Genomic DNA, 12,625 nt, shown 5'->3' on the forward strand with positions numbered 1-12,625 from the left:
AGCGCTCAGCTTTCTTTATAGTCCAACTCTGACATCCATACATGACTACTGGAAAAACCATAGCTTTGAGTAGATGGCAAAGTAATGTCTGCTTTTTAATATGCTGTCTAGATTTATCATAGCTTTTCTTCCAAGGAGCAAGCATCTTTGTTTAATGGCTGCAGTCACCACCTGCAGTGATTTTGGAGCCCAAGAAAATGTCTGTCGCTGTTGCCATTATTTCCCCATCTATTTGCCATGAAGTGATGGGACCGGATGCCATGATCTTAGTTTTTTGAATGTTGAGTTTTAAGCCAGCTTTTTCACTCTCCTCTTTCACTTTCAAGAGGCTCTTTAGTTCCTCTTCGCTTTTGGCCATGAGGGTGGTGTCATCTGCATATCTGAGGTTATTGATATTTCTCTGGGCAATTTTAATTCCAGCTTGTGCTTCATCCAACCTGGCATTTCTCATGATGTACTCTGCATATAACTTAAATAAGCAGGGTGACAGTATACAAGCTTGACATACCTCTTTCCCAACTTGGAACCAGTCTGTTGTTCCATGTCTGGTTCTAACTGTTGCTTCTTGACCTGCATATGGTTTCTCAGGAGGCAGGTGAGATGATCTGGTATTCCCATCTCTTTAAGAATTTTCCACTGTTTGCTGTGATCCACACAGTCAAAGGCTTTGGCGTAGTCAATAAAGCAAAAGTAAGATGTTTTTCTCAACCACAGCTCAGGGGCCAGAAAACAAATTTGGCTTTATATCGCTGTTCCCAGGTGGTGCTGGTGATAACCCGCCTGCCAATTCAGGAGACGTAAGAGACATGGACGAGATGAGGACGACAGGCTGAGATGGTTGGGTGGCGTCACCGACTCAATGGACATGAGTTTGGGTAAACTCCGGGAGTTGGTGATGGACAGGGAGGCCTGGCGTGCTGCAGTCCATGGGGTTGCAAAGAGTCAGACGCGACTAAGCAACTGAACTGAACTGAAGAGGCATGGATTCGATCCCTGGGTAGGAAGAGCCCCTGGAGGAGGGCATGGTGATCCATTCCAGTATTCTGCCTGGAGAATCCCATGGACAGAAGAGATCTACAGTCCATAGTGTTGCAAAGAGACACAACGGAAGCGACTGGGCCCTGGCACTGGCTCTGTTCTGAGTCAGTCTTTTGAGGGTGTTTCTGGTGAGCAGAGCTTGCTCACATGCCTTTATCCTAGTCACAAGAGCCACTGGGATTTTGAATTCTAACGTCTACAGTAGGGAGGCAGAACTCTTAGCCCAGGATTTTTTTCAAATTAGGGAAAGGTTTTTCAGTAGATAGGCTGTTGAGAATATGACAGGTGTCCACCCATGCCGTTACAGGACTCGGATCTTTTTATTCTTTGAAACTCACTTTTCTCTTGTAGCTAGGTTTTTACAGTCAGATGGGATTTGAACTAGATAACTTTTTCCCTTTTCATTTAACATCAAGTGTACCAGTACTATTCTGAGCTCTGGGGTAAGGATGAACAAGAGGGAATTGCCTGCCAGTTCAGTCGTTAGGACTCAGAACTTTTACTGCCAGGGCCTGGACTCGATCCCTGGTTGGAGAACAAAGATATTAAAAAAAAACCCAAAGACCGAGAGATTTCCTATTGCTATGGAGCTTATATTTAAATGGGGGCGGGGAGAGACTAGTCAACAAGTAGCATGAGGTAACCCTGTCCAGGTCAGTGATAAGTGTCATAAAAGAAATGAAACAGTGATGTTTTAGGTTGGGGAAGAAGGAGCTATTTTGAATAGATTCAGAGAGGGGTTGATATGAAACCCAAAAGCTGAGTGGTGAGAAGAAGCCGATTAGACCTGGTGGAATAGCTCATACCAGAAGAAAAACAAGTGGGAAGACCCTGAGGCAAATATACTTGTAATGTTGGAGAAACTGAAGAAGCAAGTTGGGTTGTGAACAGCTGGGGAGAAGTTTAGGGAGAAGGGGAACATCTGTAGGTTGTGGACCATAATGCTGCTGCTGCTGCTGCTGCTGGACCATAATAGGAGGTTTTTATTCAAAGTAAAATAACAACTAACATTTGCTGAGCACTTACTGGTGACTTGGGATTTGAACCCAGATGGTCTGAGCAGAGAGCCTGTGCCCTAAGCAGTATGCTGTGCTTGCGTAATTGCGTATGTTTTCACTTTTGAAAAGCAATCTGTGCCTGCATCATCAGGGAAGGGAAAGAGCTTGCGTTTCAGATGCAGCAGGGTCGTACTCGGCTGCACTTGGTCTGCAGACCTCTCTTCTGGGGAAGGAACCGCAGAGCGAAATCCCTGGGAACCAGCTGATACTGGGGTGTCACCTGCGTGGTGTCCACAATTGCAGTGCCTCCTTTGGTATGAAAGAATCGCTTAGGTCGGGGAGAAAGAAATACACTCTCAACGTGGAAGTCACAGCCGGTAAATGGGACGGTTTCCAAGGAGAGGGGCCAAAACAGGGCAGTAAGAACCCTGAGAGTGTTCCCATGGAAGAGGAGGTGTTTTGTTTTTTAAGCCTGTTTGTTTTTAATTAGCTGCTCCCTCCCACACCTGCAAGAGGGTCCCCTCAGAGCCTGGAGTTAGGTATGTGGCCCAGTTTGCTCAGGAGAAGATTTCTTTACTTTCACAGATTGTATTTCCCAGGGTTCCATATATAACATGAGGTAACCCTGTCCAGGTAAGAATAAAATCTCATCACTTGAAATTACGCACCTGCCTTGGGGTTCAGATAATTTTGGAGTCAGTTGGGAATATTGGGAAAACTACTATGGTGCAGGAGTGGGAAAGTAATTTGCAAATAAAAATGGTAAAGGGGGTTAATTATACCTTTGATGGAGTATAGTTTCCAGAGCGCACTCAGGATGTGGGAGAAAGCTAATTAAACCATTCCAGAATTTGGCTGATAAGTAGTAAGTATACAGTTTACTATAATTTACTATGAAACTGACTCATTGGAAAAGACCTCGATCCTGGAAAAGATTGAAGGCAAAAGAATGGGGTGGCAGAAGATGAGATGGTTAGATAACATCACTGACTAACGGACATGAATTTGAGCAAATTCTGGGAGATAGTGAAGGACAGGGGAGCCTGGCGTGCTGCAGTCCATGGGGTCGCAGAGAGTCGGGCACAACTTAGCGACTGAATAACACCATCACCACCAACTATGAGGTCCTACATATTGACACTGATTCTTGTTTCTAATCTTTAGTCCAATTATTCAGAATTGAGAAAAAAAATTTGACTTATTCAGGTGTTTTGTTCCTGACACTTAATGCCAATTGTTGGATAGCTTGCTGAAGCTAAAGAAAAGGCTTATATCTTAAAATTTCCCTTCTTGGTGGCACCTTGGTTAAGAAGGTGCCAGAGTAGGGTGACATTGCTGGAAGATGTTTGGGGCATTATTTTTAACTAGCAGTATTTTCCTTACTCAGTGCTTCCTGATTAGGGAGCCCTGAAACCAATTGGAATTTAACAGACCAAAGTTCAGGTGAGTTGAAATAGTTGACTCTCAAGTAGAAGAAATCTCCCAAGCAAGCCTTGCTTATTCAGTAAGCGCCAAGGGAAGCAGTGCTTTCACAACCTGGACTTAGTCATCTGGGGTAAGCTCAGCTGTCTACCCAAAAGCCTCCCCGCTCCCACCATCTTTCTTGCTGGCAGTGCTGTAAATGTCAGGCTCCTTTCCCAGCCTCCCCTGCGATTTTGGAAGAACCTGCACTTCTAAACAATTTTTTCCATCAAATACAGTTTTTTGTCTCCAGTGCTGCCACCCAATCGAGCCATCTTTCCATCAAATGTATCACTTTTTAGGAACGCACACCACCAATCATGGATTACCAAAGAACCAAGCATTGGTCTTAGGTCTCAAGATAACAGAAGAGGTACCTGTGGGCAGCAGGGACTATCAGCCTTATAAATGTCTTTTTGGGAGTCTTGAGACCTGTGAAGGAAAACAGGACTTTTTAAACATTTATTTATTTTCATTAGAACCTAATTACTTTACAATACTGTGGTGGCTTTTGCCACACGTCGACATGAATCAGCCACGGGTGCTCATGTGTCCTCCTGTCCTGACCCCCCTCCCACCCCCCTCCTCACCCCATCCCTCTGGGTCGTCCCAGAGCGCTGGCTTCGGATGCCCTGCTTCGTGCACTGAACTTGGACTGGTCATCTATTTTACCTATGGCAATATACATGTTTCAGTGCTATTCTCTCAAGTCACCCCACCCTCACCTTCTCCCACAGAGTCCAAAATTCTGTTCTTTACATCTGTGTCTCTTTCGCTGTCTTGCATATAGGGTCGTCATTACCACCTTTCTAAATTCCATATATATGCGTTAATATACTAAAAGAGGACTTTTAGATCACCTTTCTCTTAATGACATAATGAACAAGCCTTATCTATTTTGCACAGACCTCAGAGGGATTTGCCAACTCAATAACGGCAGGGGCTAGGCAAGTAGAGAGGCGAGCAAAGGTGGTCAGCCGGGTTCCCTGGTGAAGTAGAAACAGCTACTTGAAAGCCACTACCCAGCTAGCTCACTCTACCAGACAGGATTGTGGGTAGAGAGTGGATGAATCTTCATTGTTTTAACAAAATCTCAGGGCTTCCCTGGTGGCCCAGTGAATAAGAATCTGCCTGCCAATGCAGGGTACACGGGTTCGATCCCTGATCCGGGGAGATTGCTCATGCCGTGGAACAACTAAGCCCGCCAGCCACAACCACCGCCGCAACTACAGGGGCGCTAGGGCCGGTGAGCCCCCGCCTACAGGCCCCTGAGCCGCGACTAGTGAACCCCCGAGCCAGCCTGGAGCCTGTGCTCCGCGCCGAGACGCCACCGCGATGAGAGACCCGAGCGCTGCCAGGAGGAGCCCCTGCTCTGGGCGACTGGAGAAAAGCCTGTGTGACGGCAAAGACCCGGCGCGGCCGAAAGTTTACAAAAAAATTTTAAAGAAAACCTGAACATTTGGAGTTTTCTGTGAAACCTCCTAATTTAAAATGTTGAAAACAAATTTTAAAATTCCAAAACTCTTTTTGCCATTGAAATATACCTATAGGAGGCTGGATAGAGCCTTTAGTCTTAAATAGGAAAAACCAAATGAACCGACAAACAAAAAGCCCAGAAACACATGATTTATCTTATTTAATTTGGTGGCCATGGAGGTTACTGAGTGATGGGAGAAGCCTAAAGCAGTTTTAACAGTTTGTTAACATCTGTATTTTACGTTTTTCATTGTTTTCTTATTTAGAAGCTAATCATCTTGGATGGTTAAAGTTTTGAAGGGAAGTACAATTTTCACTCATTTTAATGTCATGTAAATTAATATGTAATTTGAGTGTGACACTTTTCCAAAGGCTGAAAAATTGGAATTGGTGAGCTGCATGTGCTAGCAGTCAATATCTTTTGTTTTTCCTGTTATTTTGGTGAATTGGTAATTGAATGTAGTTTTTTAGAAAACTGTACCTGCATAAAAGGGATGACAGAGGATGAGATGATTGGATGGCATCATTGACTCAGTGGACGTGAGTTTGAGCAAACTCCAGGAGATAGTGAAGGGCAGAGAAGCCTGGCGTGCTGCAGTCTACGGGGTCACAGAGAGTGGACATGACTGAGCGGCTGAACAATGACAAATAGAAAATCAGAGTGAAGGTGGAAGAGCGTAGTGATGGAAATGAGAGTTTGCACTTGATATTTGGAAACTTCGCACCTGTAATGTTGGGGACTGAATGACACCCATGAATGCACCTCTAATCATAGCAAGAAAAAGAGTTTTTGTTTAAAAAAATTGTTGAGAGAGATGATTCACAATCACTATCTGAAAAAGAGGTTTTATTATCCCCGAAAACATTTTCTTCTAATTTAAAGAAGCACTGTGCTGTCAACGCATCAATATTACACGACTGTTATGATCATACATTTCATTTTTATAAATGCTTGGTTTTTACAAAGTATTTCATGCTCATGATAAAATTTGAGCAGCTTAAAGGGATACATACTAAATGTAGTATGGGATCCTGGATTGAATCCTGGAGCAGAAAAAGGGTATCAGTGGAAAAACTGGGGAAATTCAAATAAAATCAATAGTCAATTTCTTAGTTTTGACACATGCACCAGTATGATATTAACTTTAGGAGAGACAGGCTGAACCGTACATGGGAACTCGGTTTACTAACGCTGCACTTTAACATTCTTTAAAAACAAAAGTTTAAAAGCAAAACAGAAAATAGTGCATAAAGAAAGTGCAAGTCTTCCTTCCCACTACTAACTCCTATCCTTTCAGTTCCCTCCCTAGCGATAGTCTGTGTTACCAGCCTTAGAGGAGTGCTTTTTGTAGATATACCTTTTTAAGATAAATGATATTTACACCATTCATTTGAGTCATTTTTTAAAAAGTAGTATATATTGTCCACTGTTCCAGTTCCTCTCACTTCACAAGGATCAGCTTCAGTGTCTGATTTTTATTTTTAAAATTTTGTGGTCGTACCACATGGCATGTGGGATCTTGGTTCCCCAGCCAGGAATCAAACCTGTGCTTCACCCTCAAAGTAGAATTGTGGCAGAAAGTATGTCCAGTTCTAATGCTGGGTAGGCAGCACCAAACTCCCTTTCTGAGGGGCTGTGTTAATACATACCAGTATGCTTAAGAAAGGCTGTTTCCCAGCATCCTTGCCAGCGTCGTCTTTTTGAACATTTAGATCTTTGTCTAATAGCTTTTAAAAATCTTATTGTGTCATTTTAGATTTTTTATTATAAGTAAGTTTGAGCAGTTTTTCATGTGTTCAAGTCTTCTCAAACAAAAATTTCCATTTATTCTTTGCTTACTTTTTTCTATGAGCTGTGTTCTTTTTTTTTTTTTTTTTTTGAGCTGCATGTTCTTATTGATATATACAGTTAAGAAAAGACCATTTAGGGGCACTTCCCTGACGGTAGTTAAGACTCTGCACTTTCAGTGCAAGAGGCATGGGTTCAATCCCTGATTGCAGAACTAAGATCCCATATGCCTTGTGGACACAAAAATTTAAAAAAAAAAAAAAAAGAAGAAGAAGAAAGACTGCTTAGGGGAAAAAGAAATCTATATTCCTTAGCAAAAGAGTTTTGAATTTATTCCTTCTACAGACACTTATTGAAAGTCTATGTGCCAGGCTCTGGGGATACAAGATAATGAGAATGTGGGGCTTGCCTTCCAGGCGTTCATGTCTCAACTACATAGCTGGAATTGACTTACAGAGCACTTCCCCACCTACATTTAATCCTTCAACAACTCAGAGATCATAGACTTAGCTCTATGCTTAGCTCGGAGAACATAGCTTGTATGTTTTTACCAACAATAGACTGTCGTTGTTCACTCATTTAGTCGTGTCCGACTGTTTTGACCCCATGGACTGCAGCGCACCAGGCTTCCCTGTCCTTCACTATCTCCTGGAGTTTGCCCAAACGCATGTCCATTGAGGTGAATATATTACCTTGAAATAACATAGTTGGCAGGGAGCTGGATTCTCAAATCAGAATCCTGTCACTAATGAGATCAGGTTTTCTTGTCCTGTGTAGCCTTTTAGAAAAGTTTCTCTTGTAGACTGGATGAATTTTCCAGTTCTTCCCAAGTATTTTATGTATCTTCATCATCATCAAACTTGGAGCCGTAGCGGGCTGTGGTGAGTGTGATGAACGGCCGCTGTGAAGCTTGTCTCCTGTTGGTCCACTGTTGGTCTCCGGACGGGGTCAGACTCACTTCCGTGCAGACGTTGGTCTTCTTTTCAGACTACATGGTTGGAGTCAGGGCACTTGGGACACCTAGGCCGTTAGCGAAGCACAGATATTTCTGACACATTCTTTATTCCCAATGCTTGGGTTGCATAAAACTGCTTCATTTAAGATTCTCTGTGTACATATTTAGGATACAGTTTCACACTTGAGTTTCCTGATCTGGAAGCAAGGATTTCACGGGAACTGTTTATCCTTGGTTGAATTTTTAAGAAGTATTTATTTTTTTATTTGCCTGCATCGGGTCCTAGTTGTTGCCTGGGGGATCTTTGATCTTCGTTGAGTCACACGAGATCTTTAGTTGCAGCATAGGGCATCTAGTTCTCTGATGAGGGATCCAACTCGGGACCCTTGCGTTGGAAGCACAGAATCTTAAAACACTGGACCACCAGGGAAGTCCTCCAAATTTCTGCTTTTTTAAGCCAGTCAATTCATGGTAGTTGGTTACAACCATCCTAGGAATCTGATACAAGGTCTATCCAGATTTTTGCATGAGTGTTTCAGTAGTTTGTTCCTTTCTGTTGCTGAGTAATGTCCTGGTGTGGATTGCATGGCATTTTATTTAATCACTGATCAGAGTGATTTCCAGTTTTTGGCTATCATGAAGAAAACTGCTGCAAATATAGACTGTTTTTTTTTGTTTTTTTTTTTTTTTATCAATTTTACTTTTGATTTTCAAGATAAAGCTCCAGTGAAACTATTAACTCTGAGAAATCTCCCCTTCGATGTTGTATTCTGAAATCTGGGTGCCCATTTTAAGTAGACTTGCCTTTGTTAGAGCGGGTTATATTGGTCTCCCGGGGCCTGCTGTCCTCAGTTCAGCTGGCTTTAAGATTTCCCAGCAGGTTGACTGGACTCCCATTTTGTAGAAGGGAGGGCAATCTAAATTGGCCAGAATTAATACAAAACAAAAGCCTGCCCTGAGTGGGTGGAGCTCGGAAATGCAGTGTGAAGGCTCTCCCCCTGGCCCTTATCTGCTTACATCTGGGGATTACTGCTCTGTCCAGCTGACACGGCATATGGAGCCCTCGAGAAAGGCCCACAGACCACACAGGGTACATTTGCCTCTTGACACGCTTGAGGAGTTTGGAAGAATGTTCCAGCAGCCTGGGGAAGGCAGGCTATTGAATAGAGCGACTTAGGCAGGTCGGCTGAGGTTATATTTCCTTCTGTTCCTCAGCGCGGGGAGAGGTTGGGGCCGGGGGTGGGGTGGGGATGGCAGCCCCAGGGCTTGGATTCAGCTTCTTCCTTGATCCTTATTTGTACATATTTTTCGAGCCAGCACTTTCTCTGTGCTGGCGCAGAGGGTGCCACAGTAAATAAGGTAGACGCATTCTTTGCTCCCAAAGCCAGTGTTGTGAAAGTGTTAGTTGCTCAGTGCTGAGAGAGAGGAGCATTTAAAAAAAAAAGGTAAGGACTTCCCTGGCGGTCCAGTGGTTAAAGCATCCACTGCAAAGAGGGCAAGTTTGATCCATGGTTGGGGAGTTAGGATCCCATATGCCTTGTGTTCAAAAAACCAAAACAGGAAACAGAAGCAATATTGTAACAAATTTAATAAAGACTTTAAAAATGGTCCACATTAAAAAAAAAAATCTTAAACTGAGGTACACAAACAGAACCCAGCCACACAGTTTGCAGGGCCCCTTGCTTAGACACTATTAAGAATATTATGATGGAAACAGCAGAACATTAAAGCACGTGTGGGAAATTTGGCAATGTCTGGAGACATTTTGTTGTCCCCCTGGGGATGGGCAGGGGAGTAGTTATCCAGCTTCTAGTGAGTGCAGGGCGAGGATGCTTAAACCTTCTAAGATCCACGGGAGAGACACAACAAAGATTTCTGTGACCCTAAATTTCAGTTGTGTCGAGGTCAAGAAATCCTGCTCAGTCAATGACAGTTTTGATATGGGCCGGAGAGAAGGAAGGGCTGCAATGCAGGAGACAGCAATTCAATTCCAGGGTCGGGAAGATCCACTGGAGAAGGGATAGGCTACCCACTCCAGTATTCTTGGGCTTCCCTTGTGGTTCAGCTGGTAAAGAATCCGCCTGCAATGCGGGAGACCTGGGTTCCATCCCTGGGTTGAGAAGATGCCCTGGAGAAGGGAAGGGCTACCCACTCCAGTATTGTGGTCTGGAGGATTCCATGGACTGTAAAGTCCATGGGGTCGCAGAGAGTCGGACATGACTGAGCGACTTTCACTTCACTCCTGAGAGAAAGAAAATCCAGAGAGGTTTGTGAAAGCACACAGCCAGGGAATCTGCCTTGGGCTGGGGAAGGCTTCTTGGAGCGAAGCTTCTTTTTAGCTAATAGGTGAAGACTGTGTATGAATTAGCCAAGCCCTGAAGGAGAAAAGGAGGGGGCAGAAGCTGGAGTTTTGGGGGGTGTGTGTCAATTCTTACCATCCTTTTCCTCCCTAGGGAGGTTCACAACCAAGTGAGAAAGAGACCTGGGATTTAGGGAGACGGAAGTGAAAATTCTACCTTAATAACGGGAAGTGCTATTTAGGGACTGTGCTTAGGTTCAGCCAACCTTGCTAATACACCGTCCCGCCCCCCAGCATGCACTCGGGGCACTGGTGGGGAGGCTCTGCGCCAGGGACAAAGGGGCCCTACCGGCTCAGAGTACCCTTCCCACGCCGGCCAGTCTCAGAAAAGGGCCAGGAGGGGACAAAGCACATATGCCCACTTCCCTTCCCCCAATTCATCAGCTGTAGAAATCATTCCTCCTCCCTATAGAGGCTGAGGCTGGGTGAGGGGTTCGGAAGCCAGGGTTGACAGTGTTGATGAGGTCAGGTCTCAGTATTTTTTTAAAAACTCCACCTCCCAGCATCATCTGATAAACTACAGGAGGCCGAAGTAACTTTGTATTTCAGCTAAACGACAAATAAAACTTTTCAGTTCCAGTAACGTCTCGAAGATTGCGTGGACACACTTATTAATACATTGCAAATGTATTTGTTATCTGAGGGGCTTCCCAGGTGGTGCTAGGGGTAAAGACCCCGCCTGCCATTGTAGGGGATGCAAGAGACTCGGATTCGATCCCTGGGTTGGACAGGTCCCCGGGAGAAGGAAATGGCAACTCACTCCAGTATTCTTTTTGTTTTTAATTAATTTATTTGTTTTTCTGGCTGTGCTTGGTCTGTGTTGCTGCACAGGCCTTCCTCTAGTTGTGGAGGGCTGGGGCTGCCCTCCAGGCGTGGCGCACGAGCTTCTCATTGCGGTGGCTTCTCTTTTGCGCGGGCTCAGGGTTGCAGCGCGCGCGCGCAGTAGTTGCGGCTCCGCGGCTCTGGAGCGCAGGCTCAGCAGCTGTCGTGTCCGGGCTTAGTTGCTCAGTGGCATGGGGAATCCTCCCAGACCAGGGAACGAGCCAGTATCTCCTACATCGGCAGGCGGATTTTTTACCCCTGAGCCACCAGGGAAGCCCCACTCCACTATTCTCGCCTGGAGACTTCCATGGTCAGAGCAGCTTGGCAGGCTACAGTCCGTGGAGCCGCAAAAAGCTGCATACGACTGAGCTACTGAGCACCTTAATGGGTTGATCTGAAATACACAGTGAACTGAGACGTCTTGGGTTTTTAATCTGTGGGACCTGGCAAGCCTGTGAGCCCAGCTGATTCCCACTTGCAGCAGGGTTGAAGCCCCCGGACACAGGGAAACGGTGGAGTGGGGAACAGGCATCCTGCTCCCACGTCCTCCCACCTTCGGTTCTTCTGACTCTAAAACCTAACAGTGAAGCCTGTGGGCAACCGGGGGTGGGCTGTCCTCATGGTGGGATTGCAATCTTTCGGTCCAGTCCTGAGCCTGCCATCTTGAGCCCCAATATCAGCCAGTGCTCTTTGTGGGTCCTCCTAGAACAATGACTCATCAGGGGGCTGGGAAAAACTCGTCCTCTGAATCAACACTGAATCAAGCCTACCCAGTACTCTCCACTCAAAATGAACTCTGTTCTTTTCCCATCTCAAATTATGTCTGACTTTATAATCCAATGGGCTTCCCAGGTGGCTCAGTGGTAAAGAATCTGCCTGCCAATGTAGAAGACGCAAGATGCAGGGTTCAATCCCTGGGTTGGGAAGATTCCCCTGGAGAAGGAAATGGCAACCCACTCCAGTATTCTTGCCTGGGAAATCCCATGGACAGAGGAGCCTGGTGGGCTACAGTCCACGGGATTGCAAAAGAGTTGGACACGACTTAGCATCTAAACCACAACATCATTGTTATTCAATATAGTTTATCAGAGTGCATATAGATTGCATCTATATATATTCCTATAATACAAGCCAATGGTATATTGCCTTCCATTCGAATAGAAAGTCTTTACAATAGTCTCTGGGACAAATTAACGTCCAAAGATTCCTTGAAGCTGAAGGTGCAAATAGATTGAAGTTAAAAGGAAAGAAAGGCTGAGGTCAAATCCACTGGCCCTTATGAGTTGTCAAATTCAAGCAATTAGGATCTGAATTCATCTGCCCTCATTTCGTACTCTGCTCTAGGACTGATGTCCCTGTCTTCTCCCTGCTGTCTGCAGAATCTTCCAGTCTGCTCCTAGAAGCTGCCCCGTGGTTCCTTGCCATGTGGCCCCCAGAAGCAGTTCAGGACCTGGCCTGGTTTTCTCCAGGCCAAGTGGAACACATTCTTCTGGCTTTTGTTTCAGACATCTAGCTACCCTTGAGAGAGCTCACCTGATTAGGTGAGGCTTACAAAAGATCATCTTCCTTTTGATGATCTCCAATGATTAGGTATATTATTTACAGCCACAAACATCCTTTTTTCACTAAAACGTAACATATTGCAGGACGGGATATCTCTCATATCATATTCAAGAGAGTCCCTAAATTACTTATACAAGCATCAGGGCCCTGAAGCCTGGCTCTAC

Source organism: Cervus elaphus, chromosome 23, assembly GCF_910594005.1.
Source record: "Cervus elaphus chromosome 23, mCerEla1.1, whole genome shotgun sequence".
NCBI classification, from domain to species: domain Eukaryota; kingdom Metazoa; phylum Chordata; class Mammalia; order Artiodactyla; family Cervidae; genus Cervus; species Cervus elaphus.